Raw genomic sequence first — 22,911 nt, forward strand, 5'->3', positions numbered from 1 at the left:
TTGTAGCTATATGCCCTTAAGAGCCACGGCCATGAGCTGACCTCACGTCCCTATTTTTGTTACGCGTTGAGAAAAACCGGCGAACAATACCATCGAGTTTCACTTTTTCCTTGACTATGCCGCACACGGATTCGAAAAAATCCCAGGGCTACTCAGGCTCTTAGCGTAGCTCGTAAAAATTAACAAGTTAAAAATTTCTCTTTCACCGTTCTGTAGATTAAGTGCAGAAATAGATTTTATGTTTTGACGTATTATCGCAAACAGGGTCGGCATTTATTTCATCAATTTAAATATTCAGGTCTTAGAGATTAAAGAAGTTTTTTCTATTAACTTTATGCCCATGAAAAATAGTCATTAATATTTTTTTAAATTGTAATAATTTTGAAAAAAAAATATTTACAGTAGACTCTGGATTTTCTGCCGGTTCTCGGGAATATTTAGAAGAGGATCAAGAGAAGGTTAAAAGCCTGATAATTGGTAGTGAGGTTTCGTCTGTGTGAATGTTACGTGTATTTGTGCAAAAATAAAGGTCCTTAAAGGAACATAGTGTAATATCTTAATGTCTAGTATTTATTATTTCATTAATCTTATCAATTGATGATTAGGGGGGGGGGGGGCAATTATTTTTCCTTTTTTTTTTAAATGATACTTGAAGTGAATGGGAAGAATTTTCAGCTGCCGTTAAAAAAAAATTTCGTTTTTCGCGGCAAAATGGGCACTCCGTAAAAAAGGTGACAAAAAAAAATTTTGGAAAATAAAATGAATTTTATTAAGTTAAATTTTCTTATAAGTCGGTTACATATATAAGTAAAAGATTCAAGTGAGTTATAATTCCAAAGAAGAGATTTTTAAAAAAGCAATTGTATATTGATTCAAGTAATAGATTAGAAATTATTAAAAGTTAATTAAATTTAAAAATCATAAAAATTGTAAATATTTTAAAATTGACTATTGAAATACATCTAAAGTAATTTCACACTGGGAGTTCTTTTATTGTAAATTGATAAAAAAAAAATCAAATTGATTTCATTCAATTTTTTTTGCAAAAACAAAATTTTTCGAAAACAGTAAAAAAAAAAAAATTCAAAATAATCTTCAATTATATTTACAAAATTCAGGGGTACCCCATTTAGCCCCTTTTCCCCTTCCCTTGAATAAAAATTTAATTAAAACAAATTTTTCTGAGAAATTTCATTTTTTTATTTTTGAGCCCCTCCCCCCTTTTCCCTCAAATTGCACCATTTAAAAAAATCCATATATTAAAGCGGCGATGAGGTGCAATTTGTAAAAAAAAAAAATCAACATCAATCCCACTTAGTTTATTTTTCTTGTTGGTATCACAATCTAAAGATTGAATATTTTTTTATACCGAGTATAGTTTCCAGCCTAACATAGTTAGGATCTTGTATCCTCGTGTTCTTGAACTATTGATGTTTATTTCTCGGAGCAGCGAACGTTGGTATACAGGATCGATTGGGTTCAGCTGGCCAGCTCGATTCTCGAATGAATTATCGCTCATCGGCTGTATTGCCCTTTCATTTCCAGTTATACGTGGAGCAGTCAAGCGCTCTCGTATACGTATGGCTCGTATAGTACTGCCATCACCGACGTTTTCTCATCCCCCACCTCCATCCCTCTTCTCCGTTCACCGCCGCGTTTGAGCTCTCCACGCCCGAGGGACGATCAGACAGCAGCTGCATCACTCCCGCGGCGTTTGAACTAACTCTCACGTTTCTCCATCTCCGTTTCGTGGACTACATCATATCCTGTAGAGAATTGAATCGTTGGTAAACCAAAAGAGCAACTTCGTAATTGTTTTGATTCACAATTTTTTTTATAAAAAAATTATATCATACTTTTGTGAGCTAAAAATTTTTTAATTTTAAATTATGAGTTTATATTTTTTTGACCGTATATATAAACTCAAATTGTGGAATTTTTGTTTCAACTCGACGTATGTATAAATAGTTCACAATGAGCCTCTGTACTATTAGTAGAATTTCAGAATAAGAAATACAAATTTTTTTTTTTTTTTTTTATTCGCGATGTTTCGTCTCATTATTCAAAATATTTTCAGACTGTAGTAGAAGTGATATTTTGTGAGAGTCAATAGAAAAACTTTTGGTACCAACAAATATCGGTAGCAGCCAACGAATTTACAAAAAAGATTTTAAAAAAATTTTTCGAAATTTTTTACCGGGATTATAAAAAATTTATTATCATCAAAACTCAGAGTTTCTCACAAATAATTAAAGTGAGCATGGTTGGTGATAATGTATCCAGTGAACATACCAACGTAACAGGGATGTCACATTTATAGAATGAAAACTTTCGGTTACGTAAAATCGTAAGTCACAAGTACATCACATCTTCATAACATGTATATCACAATTTCACACTCATTTACGTAACATTGTTACGTAACATAGTAAACGTAAATGTGATATTAATGTGACGTGCGTGTTATATTGGTTATATAGCGGTGGTGTTATTTGAATATCATATTTACATAACATAGAAGTCATGAAGAAATACAAATTTTACGTTGAAGTTATTTAACAGTGACCTTTAAGTGACATCATTTTCTATTAAATTGTACAAAGCACTTTTATGCGCTAGAAGTTATAATTGCAATATTAAAAAAAATATAATCATAAAGAAAAAATGTGAGATTAATATGTGATACACTGCCTGAAAAACATACATATATTTTTTATACGAAAGTTTATTTCTTTTTAATAAATATTTAAAAATCTCCAAGTTCTTATTTTTATTTATTTTTTTCAATACTGAAATATTTTGTTTTTATTCAAGTATCGTCCCACATGGGCCGATACGACAAAAATGTATCCGTTGTACTGGTTACCTCGAATGTGCATTCGATTGGGGGATAAAAGGTGGATCGCATGTATCCTTGGAGGGACAATTTGAGCGCTTATGAATATCTTAGCGGTGAATTCCTGAACTACAAAATATTTATTGTGCAGCAACTGCATGCTCTCACGTCAGACACTTTTAAATTTTTTCCGCCTGCTTGTGAATAATTATTTTTATCATTATTTATTTGTATTTAATTTGATCAATAAGAATAATAACAATAAAAATTTAAAAAACCAAAGAAAATATCCAATAATAAAATAAACATATTTATAAGCAAATGAAAATACAGATGTAAATTTATATAAATTAATAAAAACGTTTACTCCGTCGATTCAACATGAACCTCAGCGCATTTCAATGTTAAATATTATTTTTTACATAAATAAAGTGCAAAAATATTAATTATTACAAATACATAATTTTTATGCATAACCCTTTCTACCACAATGCCATCGAAATACGTACATCATTTTAAAGTAAAATTTATTACATAAATCTGATGAAATGATTCGATGTAAAATAAATATAACTATCTTTCATGTCAGAGTGCTGTAACAGTATGAACATATCCGAAACATTACATTGTGATGTAAATGTGAAGATAAAATAGAATCACCAAGATTATGACACTTATAAGTCGATTTTGTTACGTCATTTTGAGGTAATATCTAGAATGTAAAGCTATTGTTAGTATGCGATATAAATATAACGTCACATTAATGTCACCAATGTGATATCACTCAGTCAGTAACATACATGTAATCTTAATGTCACATTTATGTCACAAATTAGACGTACCATTTACATTATAATTTATATAATCAGAATGTAAAATTTACGTTGACTTTGTTACGTTACATGTTCTCTAGATATGATATCACTGTTACGTTGGTGTGTTCATTGGGTAAAAATATTTGGGATGAAGAAAAATCGTTCCAGGCGGCACTTTTGCAGTAGAAAAAAAAATCTTTGTGACTTTCCAATCTTGATCTTGATAGTTATGTAACTTATGTCTGATGCTGCCGCGCTACGCAATTATTTGTAATTTTGTTTAAATAGAGTCGTCTATCTAATTCTTAATTTATTTTTTCATTGCCCTAGCCTGTCCGAATTACGGTAAATTGCCGTATTTTACATCAAATTATAGCCGAAATTACTTCAAGTGGCAGTAATTTACGGTACATTGCCGCATTTGACAGCAAATTACCGCACTTTTACCGTAAAATGGTGCATTTACAGTAATTGATAATAATTTTTCCGAATAGAGTGAATCATGGTAATTAACGGTAAAATACCACCACACTACAGCAAATTGTCGGTAAAATACTGCAGTATTGCCGCAAATCTTACCGTTGATTGCCACAATTTTACCGTAAATGTACCACAGAATACGGCATTTATTGTAATTTGTCGCATTTGCGGTAATTTACTACACTTTTACGGCAAAAGGGCGCATTTACGGTAATTTATGATAATTCTCCCTAATAACGTGAATTCCTATTAATTTCGGTAAAATGCCGCTATGCTACGGCAACTTGGTGGTAAAATACTGCAGTATTGCCGTAAATTTTACGGTGAATCGTCGCAATTTTACTGTAAATTTACCGCAGAATACGAAATTTAATGTAATTTTCCGCATTTTGCTGTAATTTACAGTAATTTGCCGCAATTCGGATCTACTAGAGTGAAAATGAAAAATTAGCAGTCTACTAAAGAATAACTATTAGTAATATAACAGTTTTTTTATCAATTATAAAACTTAATGAAAACTGTCTTTTCTGTAAAGAAAAAAGTTTACGGAACTGTCATTGGTTTCGAGGATTCACATTTTTAACTGTTATTTTGTAGTGTTTCGTTTTTTTTTTTTTTTTTCCAGTTATTTTGGTATATACTGTAGAAAATTTTTAAACTCGGTGTAATGTAGTGGTTACTGTATTTTTTCTTGTGTAGTAAAAAACAATCCAAAATTTGTAAGATGATTTTGAATCTTTTGAAAATTAGAATTATTACGTCTCTAATAAATCATTGATAATTTATTAAGGTGTAGTAACATTATATAATACAATCACTTGTTCAAACAAAATGCTTCGTAATAGATCTGATTGAATGATTAATTACATCTCAAGTTAGGCATCAAATAAATAAAATTCTGATATTCAAGTGCTAGCCTCATCAAATAAAATGTGGTCCCTTAAAATAATTGACGAAAAAAGATAAAATATATGTGACGTTTTTTTTTTGAACATCTGATTGGCTAAAGGTTCAAAACAGCATAAAAATATACACAATCATCTACATAACAATAGACTGAAATAAATATATATGGAAAGTGACATGCGCGCGCTTGCGCACATACTATTAATTCTAGTTCTTTTCATAAAAGAGTAGAACATTTTAAAATTCGTAAAAAATTAGGGTTTTTGTAATAATTTTAAAATTTATTTGTTGTACAAAAAAAAAGATTTTGAGGAGCAAAAAATTTTTTGAGTTATGAATTGATAACTAAAATTTTCTTAGGACTAAAATAGATATTTACGTCATAAGGCCGTGAAGTGGCGGTTTTCTGACAGCGATGATATTTCGATATGAGCTTAAGGTTCGTGGCGGGAAGGTTCGAAACGGGCGAAATTTTAACGTCCGAGGCGTAGCCGAGAACTAGAAATTTTTCGGGGTAAATAAAAATTTTTTACGTCAATAAATCCTTTTTTTCTGTGTACATTCAAAATTTTAAAATAGGTATTCAGCAAAAAAATGTCATTAATTAATAGCTGAATTGATTCAAAAGTTTTATTTGAAATAAAATATTCAAAAAGTTTTTTAAATAAGTGAGATTGTCTGTCCTAAGTCGGAGATTTAAGTGTTTATATAAAAAAGAAAATACCAAAATTGAGTTGTAAGAAGTGATTTATAGAAATTGTTTTTTTTTTTATTTTCATTATTAATAATTATAAATTTTTAGGCTCATCAAACATCTGCCATCGATGAGACCCAGTGACTTATAAAACAAGTTCTTTGAATTGTAGAATAATCATTTTCTGAGTGTTTTTTTTTCTGTTGAAAAAATTTCAATGGGAAAAATACGTGTTTGGTTTTGAATTTCAAATATATTTTTTCTGAAGAATACTAATGAGTGTTTACAAATCTATACAGAAGTCGAAGTATTTAAGATAAAAAAAATAAATTTCTGAATTTTAAACCGAAATATCTTTCTCTTCTCCCTAAGCAATTGTAAATATATTGCTAGAGCATCAGTGAAGTAGAGAGTGATTCACAGTATCTTTCCGCTACTATAGATTTAACATGGCTATTCACCACCCTTAAACCATGGCTCAGCGTTGAAGCGAAGCAAGGAATTTCTAATATTCCTTCCAGAGTCTTGACGGCTCGTCGCAATTTTCCTCTCAGGAACTTTCCTCGTGCTTCGTATACGTGATCGTCTCCCCGGGGGAACGAAGTTGGCAGGAATGAAAAAGATTGGCAGAAAAAGTTTGAGCGAGGGTAGAGAGACGCACCCTCTGTATTGTAACCTTTGTCCTAATACTTCCGCTACACCCAACAAAAAACGACGCCATACCAATCGTTTCCGTCAGTCGCCATTAGTAAATTGCATTTTCCCCTTCTTCTCGTCTTTTCTACGTCATGCCTTTTCACCCCAAATAAGCTTACAGACTTCTGACAGCTTTCGGCCTCTTTCACTCTTTTAAATTTTTTCTTATACTCTAGTTTTCGGATTATCAGACAGTAAATGGTTGAATATCTTAGGCCATGCTTGTATATTTATACACAGAACAAAAAATTGACTATGATTCAAGTGAAATATTCTTGAACCAAGAATACTAGTTTGGAAAACTCTATTTTTTTTGCTTCAAGAATTTATTCCTTGGCTCAAGGAGTTTTAGGATTCTTAAATCAAGAATTGTAAATGCTTGGTTCAAAAGTATATTTTTTTTTCACACAATAAATCTAACTCTTAAACCAAGTAACTGATTTACTTGGGTGAAGTAAAAATTTTGACGCCAGGTGGCGCCTCGATGAGTCCAGCGTATTTGCTTGTTTTTCTCAATTTTCAGTTAGTGTAGTTAGATTTGAATTGTAAGTTCATAACTATGTCTGAACATCAAAACATAAATCTCGCCGTTAATAATTATTTGTGTTTAATGGATATAAGTATGAATAAATTTCGTTATCATAATATCTGAAGTAGTAAATAATTAGTGTGTTCAAACTTTAAAGATTTTCACAGTAAATGTATTCAATTGTCAATGTTTATTTACTGGGTAACCTCAAATTTTCTATTATTGAAAATGTAGTCATTGAACGAAAATATTATTAAAATTTTTAGCATAAATAATTTTTATTTTTTTTTTAAATAAAAATATATATTAAACTTCAAAATTAAAAATTAGTATAAGTAACTATTGTAGTAATAAAATATAATAAAAATAACATACTGATTCAAAAAATGCGCCATACTCAAACTAAGTCGGTATCACCCTGAGTCAATATTATCGGCCTCAAACCAAGAGAAAAAAATTCTTGGGAGAAATAAATATGCATCATGTTTGAACACAAAAAACGCTTCTTTCAAGAATAACACTCTTGAAAGAAAAATTTTTATTCTTCATTAAAGAGTTATAATTTATTTATTCAAAATTGAACTTATTTTTTGAATTGAGAAGTTGAGTTGCTTGAAACAAGAATGATATTTTGAAGAAAATAATTTACTTGAACCAAGTTAATTTTTTTTTCTGTGCACTTAATGTAGTTATGGTGACATTAAAATTATTAGTGACAATATTTTATCACGTTATAACATAAGAAAATTCCACAATTGCTCAATTCTGAAGATCCGTGCTAAACCTCCTTGTCAATGAGCTCTGGAAAATCGACTAATTTACAAGTGTGAAAAAAAAAACAAGCTGTAAAATTTGTCATTATATTTATAATAAGTTTGATCGGTAGTCGCTAAAAATATCCGGGTCAAAAAATGAATTAAAAAAAATTTTTCTGACATCTTTAAATCTTCTCTTAAATTTGAAATAGTCAAAACAGTTTACTGTTTATTAGTAAAAAGCTGTCACTTATTCAAATATAGTGGTACACTTTTCATTGACAATAAGTTACTATTCAATGCAAAATAGAGATTGTCATGTGATTTTCACTGATTTGTTTTTAGAGAGTCAACTAAGCCAAGTTTGACTGTTTCGACTTCAATGGATAATTAGAAAGTCAAGTTAGCCAAAAGCAAGTGAGAAATGAATGAAAAACACATTTAATTTCAATTTGATTTTGGCAAAGTTGACTTAGTATCCATTTGTCAAAAAAGTCAAATTTGACTTGATTTTGGCTTAAATGACTTATAGCTAAGTCAACAGTGTTAAATTTAAGTTGTTTTTTTTGACCTGGATTTCATACAATCTTGGAAAATCATCATTTCAATTTATGTTTCAAAAGAATTTTTTAAACATCAATTTATCTCGAACAAGTTAACCAATTGGAAATTACCTAAGTCAAAAAAAGAACTTCAACGTGACTTCAGACTTAAATTTGAGTCATCTAAGCCAAAATCTAAAAAAAATTTAGTAAACTTGACCTAGTCAGTATCCATTTAAGTCAAAAAAGTCGAACTTGACTTGGTTTCGGCTTAGACGACTTGAATTTGAGTCAAAAAAGTTAAATTCAAATTATTTTTTTGACGCGCGAAATGAGTCCTGAAATCTGACATGGGTATCTTTTGAAAAAGTGGCTTTTCTTTGATTCTTTTTAAAATTTTTACGGTGAAAAAATTACCATAATATTTACTCATAATTTATGGAAATTTGAAATCAATATAACTCGATCATAGAAAACCTTTCCTTTGTTTTCAAGAAGCAAACTATGACATAAAATTTTCATAAAGACATATTTTATAACCTGATTGGAATGAATTGAAAAACGGTGACAATAAGAGTCCTCTGATGCAAAAAAAAAAAAGTAATCGAAAGTATTAAATTGGAATTCCGCGAATCAACGACTCATCTTCACTCACAAGAGGGTTGCTACGGTGGATGATATGCGTATATATCAGTGGTGAATTTAGCACAAAAGAGAGGACGAAAATGAAAGCCAACGAGAAAGACGAAGAATGAATGGGAGCAGCAAACCTCCGTGTGGAATACGACCCGAGGAATATTTACTGCCATCTTCTCTCCCACTTACCCGCAGATTCACTGTCGGAGTTGTAAACACCTCTTAACTGTATAGAGATTGTATCTGGTCGGTCCCGTCCGCGTCCTTTAACCGTTTCTACGAATTTGTAATGAATGAGTGAAGAATAATTAATTATTTCACACTTATTTTTTTTTACATTATTTCTTTTATTAATAAATCTTTCTATAAAATGACTAAAAATAATTATAAAAATATATTTAATTTTGTTTCCTTATGATTTTATTTACATAAATTGTATCTTTCTACTAAAAATACATGTTTCAATATACTTAACCGTAATTTTTATGTCATAACTTTTAATTTATGTCTTACGATAGCTATAATTTATTTTATGTATAACCATCATAGTCAATTCTGGGTTACACCTGATCAATCAAAAGAGGTTTACTTATACTAATGTCACACTTTTATTGAATTCACTCATCGGCCTTGTCACTTAAGCTGCTAAACGTATTATCAATATTATCATGACACTGTCTGGATACGTTAACAGTTACGATGTATTTAAATATGTATTGTTTGAAATTAAAAACCTCCATAGATAAAAACTACACAGAAAAAAAAAATTACTCGAACTGAGGAATTTATGTTCTTCATAACTTTTTTTCTTGGATCAAATTTACTTTTTGTATTTGATTTAAGCAACCATACAGAACAAAAGAATTTCTTGGCGCGAAAAAAATTTCGCATTATAAAAATAAAACAAACAAAATTCTTACCTCAAGAAAATTTTTTCTTTCCTCAAGAAAGTTTTTCTTTGCTTCAATAAATTTTTGCTTGACTCAAGACAACTTTTTCTTGTCTCAAGTAAAATTTTTCTTACTTTAAAAAAATTTTCGCTTTCAATTCAAAATGCAGAAAAATTCTTGAGGCTAGTAAAAATTTTCTTGGGCCAAATTTAAATTTTTTTGCGTCAAGAAATCATTGTTTCTGTGTTGAACCAAGGAAATTATGTTCTTCTCAACTTTTTTCTTGGATCAAGCATACATTTTGTATCTGATTAAAGAAACCTTAAAAAAAAATTTTTTTGATGCAAGCAAAATTTCGCATTATAAAATAAAAACAAAAATTTTCTTAGATCTAGAAAAAAATTCTTGCCTCATGAAATTTTTTTCTTGTTTCAAGAAAAATTTTTTTTAACTTAAGACAAACTTTTCTTACCTCAAAAAAATTTTCGTTTTTAATTCATAATACGAAAAATTTCTTGGGCAAGTAAAAATTTTGTTGAGTCGAGTTTAAATTCTTTACGCTAAGAAATCCTTTTTTTATGCATAAATTTTGGATTTAGAAACTAATTTCTTTATTGAATGAATAACTGTCTCATTTCGGGGATAACATTTTACATTTTGAGAAATTTCTGTTTTTGTTCAGAAACATTTCAGACTTATTTCAAGTATTTTTTTCTTAGCTTAAAAAAATTGAATTTTCGACTCATGAAAAATTTCATTAATCTAAATAATTTTTTTTCTGTGAACAATTTACAAAACAATCTATTATAGGGTAAAATCGGACATGAATAAGTGAGTAATTATTTCTGTAGCTTTTGAGTACTGGATCCAATTTTTTTCGTCTATTCTGAAAATTTTCGAGAAAATATAAATTTTCTAGGTATCGCACTTGACCCGGGTGCTTTGGTTTACTCCTGAATCCATAAAAAACTCTGAATTACGTAAAAACTCCGAACTAATAACTGCACATTTCAAACGCGAAGCAGAAAAATTGAATTTTATATATTTTTTCTTTTTTTTTTTTACCAAATTATGGGGGTGAGTTATTGTGCCCCGGCCGGTTTAAAATCATAAATTTTTGATGTATTAGCAAACAAGATAATTAATTTTTGTCTAATCTATCAATTTTTTAAATTATTATAATTTAATTACAAAATCCATACACATATTTTAGTTAAAAAAAAATTGATTGCATTACGTAATTATATATAAAACTAGATAGATATAAAAATGTATAGAGCAGATTAGATGTATAAAGTATTAAGATTATGGTGAACGTTAACGCTTTAGCCAAAAAGATTTTATAGCGCCATCGCAAAAGGAAGACACGGAGATGTACGAGATGTAGAAGGAGCGAAGAGATAAATAGAAAGAGACGGCGCAACCCACTAAATCAATACTCTGCCATCGCTCCAACTCGGGTTCATCCCCTCACTCCCAAACTCACCCTTCGCGTTTTCTGACTGTCTCTGTCTATCTCTCTTCTCTTCTTCGCGTCGCTCACTTCGCACACCACCCGAAGACCCTCCTTTCAACCCACTTCCCCGCGGCGTGACAAGCCACCCTTTGCTTTACCCCCGTCACGCTCTCAAGCGAAACTTGCCCGGCTTCGCAGCCACCTCTGTCTCTTCCGCCGTCTCCGCCACTTCTCCGATCCTAGCGTAACTCCCGTGCGGCTATTCTCGCAGAGAGTCTGCCACTACAGCTGGATTTCTGTTGTACGTCTACATGGTTAGGCCAGGGTCGAAGTTAGTGGACTTGTGGCCACGATATATGAGCTACCATATAATTCGTCTGCGTTCACGTCTTTCTTATTCACACGAATAATGACATTTTCATATTTTCATGAACTTGAATCTCCAGATCAATTTACGCATAATTAATTATAATTATAATAATATACATGCATATTTATATATATACCATTTGAATTTTTTTTTTTTATTTTACTGTAATAATTTTCAAAAAAAAAATAATTAAGGCTGTCATTATGTATATGTATATAAATATATGTAAGTAGTAATGAATGGTAAAGTGGTGAAAATGGGTTTACAGTATCAAGTGATTCATAAATTGAAAATAATAGAATTCGAATGTGAGTCCCTGCACGATACGACTGAGTGAATTCAAACGAGATTCAGCCAGTGGTGCTCATTGAGAGCGATAAGATTAATAGTCGATTGTTGGGATGAAAAAAAAAATTTTGGTGACCATTGATTTTTCAATATTTCATTATTATTTTGAAAATGAAAAGAAAAAGTAAAAGAAGTTTTCTTTAAATGATCACGATGAAAAATTTTAATTAATTAGTTATTAAAATCACAGAGAAATTATTTGCGTTTGAAATGCTATGGTCTCATAGTTAAGCCGGATCATGGTGGCCACAAGCAGAAACTGAAATGACGACATGAAAAAATTACTATGTTCTTAGTAAAATTTACCATGATGTCGCTAATTACAAATACCTTTGAGAATTTTACTGTGGTCATAGTAATTTTTTTCAAGTGGTTATTTCAGTTTCGGTCAGCTGGCCAACGTGGTCCGGCTTTACTGCGCCACCATAGCATTTCAAATAAAAATAATTTCTCCGTGTACTGCTATACAAAAAAAAACAGTTCTGATGTATACTGAAAAAAAATTAATTTTTGTAAAAACAATATTTTCTTAAGTAATAAATCAGTAAAAGTTATTGCATTCTCTCTTAAATCTGAAATAGTGAAAATAGTGACTATTCACTATTTTCTAGTGAAAAGTATGTCACTAATTCAAATAGTGGTATACTTTGCACTAGCAATAAGTGACTATTCACTACCAAATAGTGATTTTCACTAATTCGTTTTTATAGAGTTATTTATTTTATATTTAAAGTGAAGAATAATTTTCTTGACAGAAGAAAATCAAAATTTTATTATAATACTTTAAAATAGAGATTAGCATATTTAGTGCTGAGCTCAGATTTATTCGATTAAGAAAATTATTTTTTATGAAGAAATCAAATTTTTACACTAATAATATAATAGATTGAAAATTTTCAATAGCATAATTCTTTATAAAAAGAAAATACAATGTTTCTAATAGTTGTTTTTTCTCTTATACTGTAAAATATCTGGAGTGAATCCGGAGTTCCGGAGTTTAAAAAAAATCACTCCACATGCGGAAAGAATGGGGAGTTTTTTTTGGCGGAGTGATTGCGGAGTGACGCGGATTTTATTTCACTCCCAATTCACTCCGACCCGGAGTTTTAGCATTTAAATAAATTTATCTCAATTTATATTAAATCGTTAAACAGTGTGTGCGTGCGGAAGTGTGTGAGCATGTGCAAATATGTGCATGTGTGCGAATATGTGCGTGGGTGCGAATATGTGCGTGTGTATAAATTTGTGTGTGTGTGTCTGCAAATGTGTGCGAATGTGTGCGTGCGCGTATGTGCGAGTGCGTAATTGTGTGTGCGTGTGTGTAAAATTCCTCTCCGGAGTGGAATTCACTCCGGAGGAATCAAATTAATAAAAAATTATATATTCCGCGAAAAATCCCCTTCGGAGTGAATTTCACTCCGAGGGGAGTGAATAATTAAAAATTCATTCACTCCGGATTTAATCCGCATTCACTCCGCGAATTTTTTACAGCCCGTGTAAAAAAAATTGTTGAGAAAAGGTTAGGAAAGTGTTGACTATTCTAAACATTAAAACGTGACACAATGACGAACCTTTTTTAAATAATTTTCAAACTTCTTACAATACACAGAAAATACGGGAGTGTAGTGTAAAAATTACAAAAAAATGCAAAATTTTCAAAAGTTTCTCTGCAAATCGACTAATGTGATGTTTACAGAACAAAACGTGTTATTTTTAGATTGTGAATAATCTAACCCAAGTCAGACCCAAGTCTGTAATTTTTACATTTTGAGGCTGTGGAAATTACAAAGTGAAATTGCAGAAGTTACAGAAGTATTAATGTAAATAATGCAGAGCGAAGCATGAAAATATAAGAACATCTGACTAGAGAATAATTAATAGAGGGGCAATTTTTTATAAAACAATTTCAATTTTCAAATGTTTTGTAGCTTTTCAATATATTTTCTTAAACAATTGCTATAAAGTTATTGTTGAAAATTCAAGTGAATTCACTATAAAATTTTATGAAACCAAAAGATAAAAATCTTTTTCTAAAATTTCAAAAAATATCTAGTTTTTTTTTTTAAAGTAGATTTTCAAGAAAATAATTTAAATTTTCTTTTTGTAAGCAAACTTTTAAAATTCAAAAACTGCTCTATAACGATAGCATTATACTTATGTAGATTTTACATGAACTATCAGTAATTATTACATAAAGTAATAATGTATAATCTTAAAAAAAAAATATGTAATTTTTCCATAATTTTATCTGCTAGTATTACATTTGTTATTTGTAAGAATAACATGTTATCTGTAAATGTTAGAGATAAAAAAATTAGTAAATTTCCGTATAGTAACAGTAGAGTTAAAATTTCTATGATGGGTAAAGATAATAACCAGTAAATAAAGATCTTGAAGCACTTGGCAACGAATTAGGTCAGCTTTTGCGACGCGTATGCTTGATATGCAAGGGTCACTACTTATACTTGCAGACATCGGAGTTGTATCTGCGATCGTGAGATACAGTGTCGGCTATCAAAGGAGAAGGAATTATGGGCTGTCACTACATAACTGTAGGAAGTTGGTAGGGAGGATGGTGACGAAAAAAAAGAGATAAAGAAAACCCCGAGACGGGCAAAGAGGCAACTGAAATCAGAAAGTGTATTCTTTTCGTTCCTATCTCTCTCTTACTCTCTGGTCGCTATGAGAATATAATAGATGCCGGCTGGACAGACGCTTTCACGAGCATACATACATTTAATATATGGCTTTTATTATGCGTTCTTTAAAACTAGTCAGCTACTACCCGCTACGACATTGCTCAGTGTTCTTGTAACCGATGTTGTCATATCACAAATATCAATATCAATATATATGTTATATAAATTCAAGTATTTACTTATTTATTGTTATCATTTTATTTGCATTATTGTGGAATAGATTAAATTATTCAAAGCATGAAATTAAATGTAAAATAAGTAACAAAGTTCTTGAGCAATAATAAGTTTTTAAAAATATGTTTGTCTGAATAAAATAAAAGTTGAAATATAAAAATAAAATAACGAGTTTTAAAGAAGTTTAATTACACGGGTTGGCAACTTTCATCTTTGTTTCACGGCCGATATATAGTTGATGTCCATTTTCTTGACATAAAATACTATTTATACTGTTGTTCTTTTTTTGTCGTTTGTGATTCTTTCGTTCCTTGGAAAATATAAACATCCAGTTCTGTAAGAATTTTTTTTTTTTCAGTCTTCATATTGAAAAAGTTTATAAATATGAAAAAAAAAAAAAATATTTACGATAACAGAAAAATTCGGGTACAGAGAGAAATATTACAGTTCGTATTGCAACGTCGTTTCGGCGGAATTACACGAAGAAAATTTACCATAAAATGTACAGTTCTATAATTTAATAAGACTTGAATCAACTAGCGCTAAGGGAATATTTATTATTGACAGAGCTATACAGAATGTAAAGTCTTAAAGGTTGCTATAGGCATATATGTTTTAGAGGAATCATATTAAAAAGTCCCATTGGCGCTAGTTGTTTCAGGTTTACAGTGGCACTGTAATTTTTTTCTGAATCTTAACCTTAAATTTTATAAGAAATTCATTTTGCGCCGAAAAAAAAAAAAAAAAAAAAAAACAAAATGGATTATTTTCTAGGTCTTACAGTTACTAATGAAATATTCTTCAGTTTAGTAAGCTACTATAGTCCTAGATTATATTATAACGGTATATTATATTATACTGTAACTGGATTGAGACAGAAAAAAAATTTAACTTAAATCAAGAATTTTTTTTTTCTTCAAAATTGCAATCTTGTTTCGAGTCACTTTTTTTTTTTTAATTCGAAAAAATGTTTGTTTTTATCAAAAACGAGAAATTTTTCATTTAAGCATTTTAATCTCAGTCGGAGAAAATTCATTCTCTAATCAAACGTTATATAATGATTTGAACGAAATTTTGTCATTCTTTGACTATAGCACAATATTCTTTAAACTAACACACACGGAAAATAATATGTAGTATCATTTACTACAAGGTTGCAGTAAATGTGTTTGTAGTTAAAAATACCACATAAATGATAAAAAGTTACTAAATATGCGACAAATTTTACTAAGTTAATAAGCTTAATTTACTCCTATCTTGCGGTTAATTCTACTGCACACTGCAGTAACAAATACTCCAGGCGGGAGTTGAGAGTACTACAGAAGGAGCACTTCCCGCTATTTCGCCATTTTGAAGTTAATCTGTTGTGTATATTCAATTATTAAAGCGTCTCATAAACAATCATCTGACTTTTTTAAAACCCAAAAATTAATAATTTTTAATTTTTATTTTCTGCTTGTTCTTACGGCGCATTTATGATAAAAAATGTCGTGAAAAAAAAAATAAAGATTTCGATAGCTTTTTTGCCTTTGAAAGTTGGAAAAAAATTGGCTTTATGTTTTTGGATAAAATTTCTATTTTATCTTTTTTGATAATATTGATGTATTTTTTTTTAAACAACATAAAACAATGAACAATTAAAAAAAAAAAAATTAATCAATTTGATCAAAAAAAATTTAACATGGCCCAGCATGGGTGGAGCCTATTTGTAAATAATTACCATGATTAGTATATACAGATAACTCAATAAGTGATTTTTAAAAATAATTTATGAAAATTTTAGGTTATATACCGTTTATTTTTACGTAACCGCATATCGAGTAAATTGAACTACATTTGGAGTTACAAATACCGCATGCTGTGACATATTTTACTTTTTTCGATAGTTGACGCTTAACTACAATATTGTAGTAAATCTAACCACAATTTGGAGTTGTCTCATGTCATACTACAGTCTGTGTCGAAATTTAACACCGCTGAGTTTAACACTTACGCCGCTTGGACTTACCCCTGTGATTTTTTACAGTGTAATAGCTGTAATGACATTTTTGGGGGAGCTTCTTATCGGTTAACCTTGAGTTATTTTTTTTTGTTTTCTATGATAGAATACGAGTAAATTACATTTATTTATCATAGAGGTAGTGAATAATCAATAGTTTACGTTACAAATTCTGAATGATTGTCAAAACATGATAACTTTCTTCCACTGGTAATAAAGATTGATAAAATTCATGATTTTAAAAATAAGTATAGGTTCATATCTTATTTTAGATCATCCTATAAAATAGGGAGTGTGTGGATAATGATATGTACATATAAAGGAAGGAACATCAGCTGCTCTGGCGTATCATGGCAAAACTCTGTAACTTAACTTTTTTATTTTAACAATGCTAAATATATTTTCTTAATACCGTAGAAAAACACGGAATCATTAAAATTAATTAGTTTTATTAATTGAGCCAATTACGCTAATTAATTATGCTCCGAATAATTACATAGCGATTGAAATTTTTAAACGTCTTTTCTCGAATCCGGTGTTTTTATAAATTAGCCTTTTTCATGCTAAAGCACAGAGCATTAACGTCAGTACTACTAAGATAGCAATCGTTTCAAAGTATGAAAGTTATTTTTTTTTATTAAATACTTCAAATGTTAGTAATTACTAGTTAGCAATAATTGTTGAAATTAAAATGTGAACTACGAAAATTTAGGATGGTGACCATTTCTATGCCGTATGTTACATCAAAAACGTTAGTGATCACTATTTATTCATACAGTATAGTTTCCTGTGAGAACCTTATCCATGACTATGTATAGAATATGTAAACTAGCTAAAAGCGACACAAATTACAAATAAGCTACCATTCAAATATACGCGAATTGTTACTGTGAATCAAAGAATCATCCACAAATTTTATTACATGTAAGGTAAAAGACCCTAAATCTGATCAGTACTATTAGTCGCTTTTATAAAAAACATTTTCGAGTAAGAAAGTTATCATTGATAAATACTTAGTTGCCAATCTAACTTTTATCTGATTGATCAAAATATTTACCTAAGATAATTTTTCAATCAAGAAATTATATACTTTAATAGTCTTTTTTTTACTGTGTACAGCTCTAATGTGTCAATCTTACTAGGGGTGTGCGAATCGGGTTCGAATCGAATCGAATATATCGAATATCAAAAACTTACGAATAATTTGAATTGCTCGATTCGATTCGATACGAATAATTTGAAAATTTGAACTCTTCGCACACCCCAAAATCTTTTATTAGTTTGTAAAGACTGTTAAAACCATTCACAATAAATCATTTAAATAAATATATAGCGTAATAATGACATGTTTTTATAGGGTTCAAATTTAAAGGCTTTCTGTGACATATATTTATGAGGTTAAAATTTGATTTGATAAATGTGTTCAATTTTTTTTTCGAATAAGTAATAAATTTTTTTCTCAAGCATTATTATAATATACTTAATTAATAACATAACTTATGGTCATAAATACTCAATAATCATTAATTTATTTATACCAATAATTAATTGTCAATAAATATTAATATTCATTGTTATAAATATGTCATTAATGATCTTTCTATTATAAACATTAGAAATATGAATGAATAATTATTAATAATTGATACGTTTATGATTTAATATTTCAATATGAATTATTTGCTCAAATTTTAGTTACGACAGGCTTACACAAATGAATTTTATTTTTCAATAGAAATGATTGTTCCAAACTTTAAATTCTTTACGGTGATATAAATTTTGCGAAAGATATTCCGATTCACATGTAAATTCTGACTACAGTTTTAATGTAAAGCAGAACTTGATAATATGCTAAATAGTAATGAAACTTTTCACACTCAGTAACTGCATATATTCTAAACAATTACGGGTGTGTTGCTCACATCAGTAACTGTGCAGTAACATATAAAGTGTAATATATGCTGCAAAGTGCCGTATGTCTATTAATCAACGCCTAAATAATTGATATTGAAACATTAGTCTCTATTATGTTTACAATATTTATTGATGTCCTACACGGAAAAAAAATATTAGTAAATATTACTGAGATTCTCGTCAACAGCGCGCCTAGACCGGACCTCAGTAAATTTTGCTGAGTAGAACTTAAAAAATTAATAACAGATGCATTTTTTTTTGACAAGTGTCTTGTAGTTTTTTAAGGTTTAAGTAGTAATTTTAAATAGTCAAGCAGTATATTTCAACGATTAACTGTTAATTATAGCAGTTTAAACATTAAAATCATAATTTAACTGATTGAAACGACATTAGTTATTGAACATAACATAAATAATTAGAAGTTAAACTACAATTATTGTCAATCATTTTTTTCTGTGTACGAAAAGAGATCCGTGCATAGCAATATTCGAGAATTGGCCATATATGTTCTATACATACTTATGTATAAAGCATTCGTGAATCACATATAGATCATATATAATCCATTTATAATTCACATGTAGCCAATTTTCCTATATGCTCTATATGTAGGTATATGTATGGTAACATCTCCGTAATGAGAATCTAAATTTAACAAAAGTCTCTATCCAATATTAAAATCCTGTCTCTCGATGCGTTTTTTGTGCGGCTAATAAAAAATAATAGCAGTGAGCAATCCAAATCTTCCCAAGTGCATTTATATCATTATATACGATTCCATCCTAACCTAAAAATGTGTTCTATTTTTTTTCGTATATTACGGATTTTATCGCGATGACCTCAGCACGTAAGACACTAGTATTGGTATGGTAGGAGTGACAAGATTTGTTAACATTACGAAATAGTCCTAGACCGAACTGTTAACATTACGAAGATCTACTGTACATACTCTAATGTCATAGTAATGCTGGACCATTTTGATCACCTGTTGGAAATTAAAATAAACACAGGCAAAAATTAATATGGCCATAGTGAAATTGCAAATGATTATATCACAAATTACTGTAACCATCGGAAGTTCTACTATGGTCATAGTAATTTTTGCATGTGTTTATTTCAATTTCCAACAGGTAGCAAAAATGGTCCGGCATTACCATGCCACCAAGGCATTTTAGACAAGTATAATTTCTCCGTGTATAATTTATTTTTTAAGCGCTTCTACAATATTTGAATAAAATAAAAACAATTTCTATTATGGTTGCGCACAGAAATCGAAAGTATTGTTCTTTTAATTTCGTGTTGAAAAAAATTATACGATAATCATGTAAATCTCAAAAAAACAAGACGTACCGGCAAATAAATATTTATGAAATGTACGTTCTCATACATCAAATAATTGTATTGTTTCTTGAACCTGTGGATGTATAAATTTTAATTCTAGGTCGGTATATTGTTTGAGCTTAAAAAATACTTCATGCTCATCATTAAACGGCTTTAATCTTCGTTAATTCAAAGAATGCAATTAATTATTATAGTGCTTTTAGTTAAAATTGTAAAGTATGATTGAATAAAATGATATTATTTTTTTGTTGCAGGTAAGAATCTTCGGAAGTCTTTGTAAATACCGGCTAGAATATTTTCACGCAATGGTGAGTACGTGGAAATAAATGAAAAAAAAAAAAAAAACACACAGTATGAGATTGATTAAAATTAGAATGAAACAATTAAACCATTTTCGTACTAAACATTGGGAGAAATAGTTTTTATTGTTTTGACGTACCAATGATATCGAATTTATTATTTGATTTGAAGTTACGATAATTATGTTTGAAAAATAAACGATTATTATTACAACTAAGTCGTTTGTTTGAGAATTATAACTGTCCAGTTTTAGCCAAATGGTGTTTTGAGCCTTGTTGAGTTCTGTTCATGTAATTTCATCGTTTAGCAATGAAATACCGCATAATCTACAAAAAAAAAAACATAATCTACAAAGAGCTAAGAAAAAATATTCTTGATTCAAGAAATTTTTTTGATCGGTTCGGAAAATCAAAATTTTCTTGGACCAAGTAAACGATTATTTTGAAATTTATAACTTGAATCATAGTTTTTATTCCTTTCTCAATATATTTTTACGCTGAAATAGAAAAATTTTTTCTTGACTCCAGAGGTTATATTTCTTAATGTAAGACAGTTTTTTGTAGCAATATTGCATTTTTTTGTTGGAATAAAATAAAATTTTTCGGAACAAGTGCTATACTTTTCAAGCAAGTATTTTTGTATGCTCCAACCAAGAAATTAAAAGTTCTTTAAAACAAGAGAAAAATTTCCTGGGAGAAAAGGTAGATATTGAGAAGGGGAAGAACACCACGGTAATAGGCAGCAGCAGTGGGAATAGTTCGTTGCTCGCCGCGAGATCGCGCCCAGTCGCTTGAGGTGTCCCTGATAAGATATATATTTAAAAGTTAATAATTGCCAAAACCGAAAGAAATTGCTCTCATTTAAACTCTAATTCTCTGAAATCATGCTTCTTTATTCGACAGAGTCTCCAATATTTATTGGTATAGATTCTCTCATAGGTGAATAATTAGAAGTCATATAACTATACTGTCTGATACTTGAAAAGTGAAATTAATAATTAATAATGATATTTTTTTGTTATTTAATGACAGTAAAATATTCATTGACTTATTTTTATTATTAGGTGATTGTGACAAATATCTAATGATATTTTGAATAATTAATTTGTCTGAACGCATTTATTGTAAAGGCACTGAGCTACAATGGCTCTTTTGTTTCGTTCGTATTCTATTGCTTTTCTATTGTCTATACGAAAGGCTCATGATTGAAGATAAAAAAGGTAATAGAGATAACAAAGCAGACATTGCTATTTACTTTATAGGTTTTCACAGATAATTTTTGTTAACCTTGTCAAATAAAATATTTGTTTTATATACATAAAAAATAAATTAAAATATAGAACTTTAGAGTTTTGGGGGATTTCGGAAAATCAATTCAATTTCTACGACTAGTCGTTTAACAATCGTTTGATATTTATTCGCGAGAGAATTAATATAAGAATTAATTGAATATGATTTATCAACGATTTCAAAAAGGTGCGAATGAAAAAACGAAACGATAATTAAATATATTTTGTTTTCTTTCTTTGCATTATAAAGTATCCAAACCAGTTGGTTGGTAGGTTACAATATTCATTGGAGAATTGACGATCGAATCTATCAACAGTTTAAAACATACAGCCGGGTTCAAGATATTCGATAATATTTATTAAAATCGGCGTACACTCAAAGCACGTATCTGCGAGATTTTAACTTCGTGTTCGATTTATTTCGCATTTTATCACCTCATATCCATATCCGCTAGTCTTTTCACTTCGGTAGTCGGCTTAAATTAAGTACTAAAATATTTACGCTGCGAAAAGGTTTTAGTTTTGATAATTCGATTCTAATCAATTTTGGACCCAGTAAATTACTATTAATTTTACATATTTTTTCATTATTGATTTGCTAAAAAATTTAACTTTGTCTTTGCATTTTAGAATATTGTTATTGATAATTCCATACAAATTACATATATTTTAGTCTTATTGCACGACTCATAATGCGAAGCATCAGAGAGTGCTTTACGATCGAAAAATTTTTTTCGTCTCACTTCGGCAACTATCTTATTAAATTGTTCTTGTTCTAAATATGGAACCATCATTTTTTTTTATATTAAAAATAAAAGATGACATTTAAGAAAAAAAGGCGGGATATTCAAAAAAAAAATTTAAATAATGAAAATTAAACTGAAAGAAAAACTGAAAAAATGAAACTGAAATTAAAAAATAAAATTAATAGGTTAAAAGTTAAATAATAATTAGTAATCAAAAAATTAAGGTGCGTACTTTTGGTTTTTCCAACATTTTTTTTTTATTTATTAGTTTTCTATTCATATCGAAGTGAAACCTTGAATATCAATATTAGAAAATTGAAGTCAAGTTGAAAAAAAAATATTGTAATAAGGTTACAACACAGATCCACATCATGTGTAGATATATGTGTGAACAAGTGGATATTTGTGAGCGAAGGCTTTTGTTGACGCACAAAGGAATGGCGTGACGGTTTGCAACAGTACACCCTGTTTTCCAAAGGGGTATGTCATGCTACCGT

General features: G+C 29.5%; 1 protein-coding gene across 1 annotated transcript in view; it reads left to right on the plus strand.

The window, feature by feature from the left end:
- LOC103579965 (homeotic protein antennapedia) overlaps positions 1-22,911 on the plus strand; it is a 167,849-nt gene that overhangs the window by 82,771 nt on the left and 62,167 nt on the right. Inside the window, exon 3 of the mRNA XM_008561538.2 lies at positions 20,335-20,388. The gene's annotated coding sequence lies outside the window, so the exon portion shown is untranslated. The remainder of the gene's footprint in view (positions 1-20,334; positions 20,389-22,911) is intronic.

This window comes from Microplitis demolitor, chromosome 3 (assembly GCF_026212275.2).
Source record: "Microplitis demolitor isolate Queensland-Clemson2020A chromosome 3, iyMicDemo2.1a, whole genome shotgun sequence".
NCBI classification, from domain to species: domain Eukaryota; kingdom Metazoa; phylum Arthropoda; class Insecta; order Hymenoptera; family Braconidae; genus Microplitis; species Microplitis demolitor.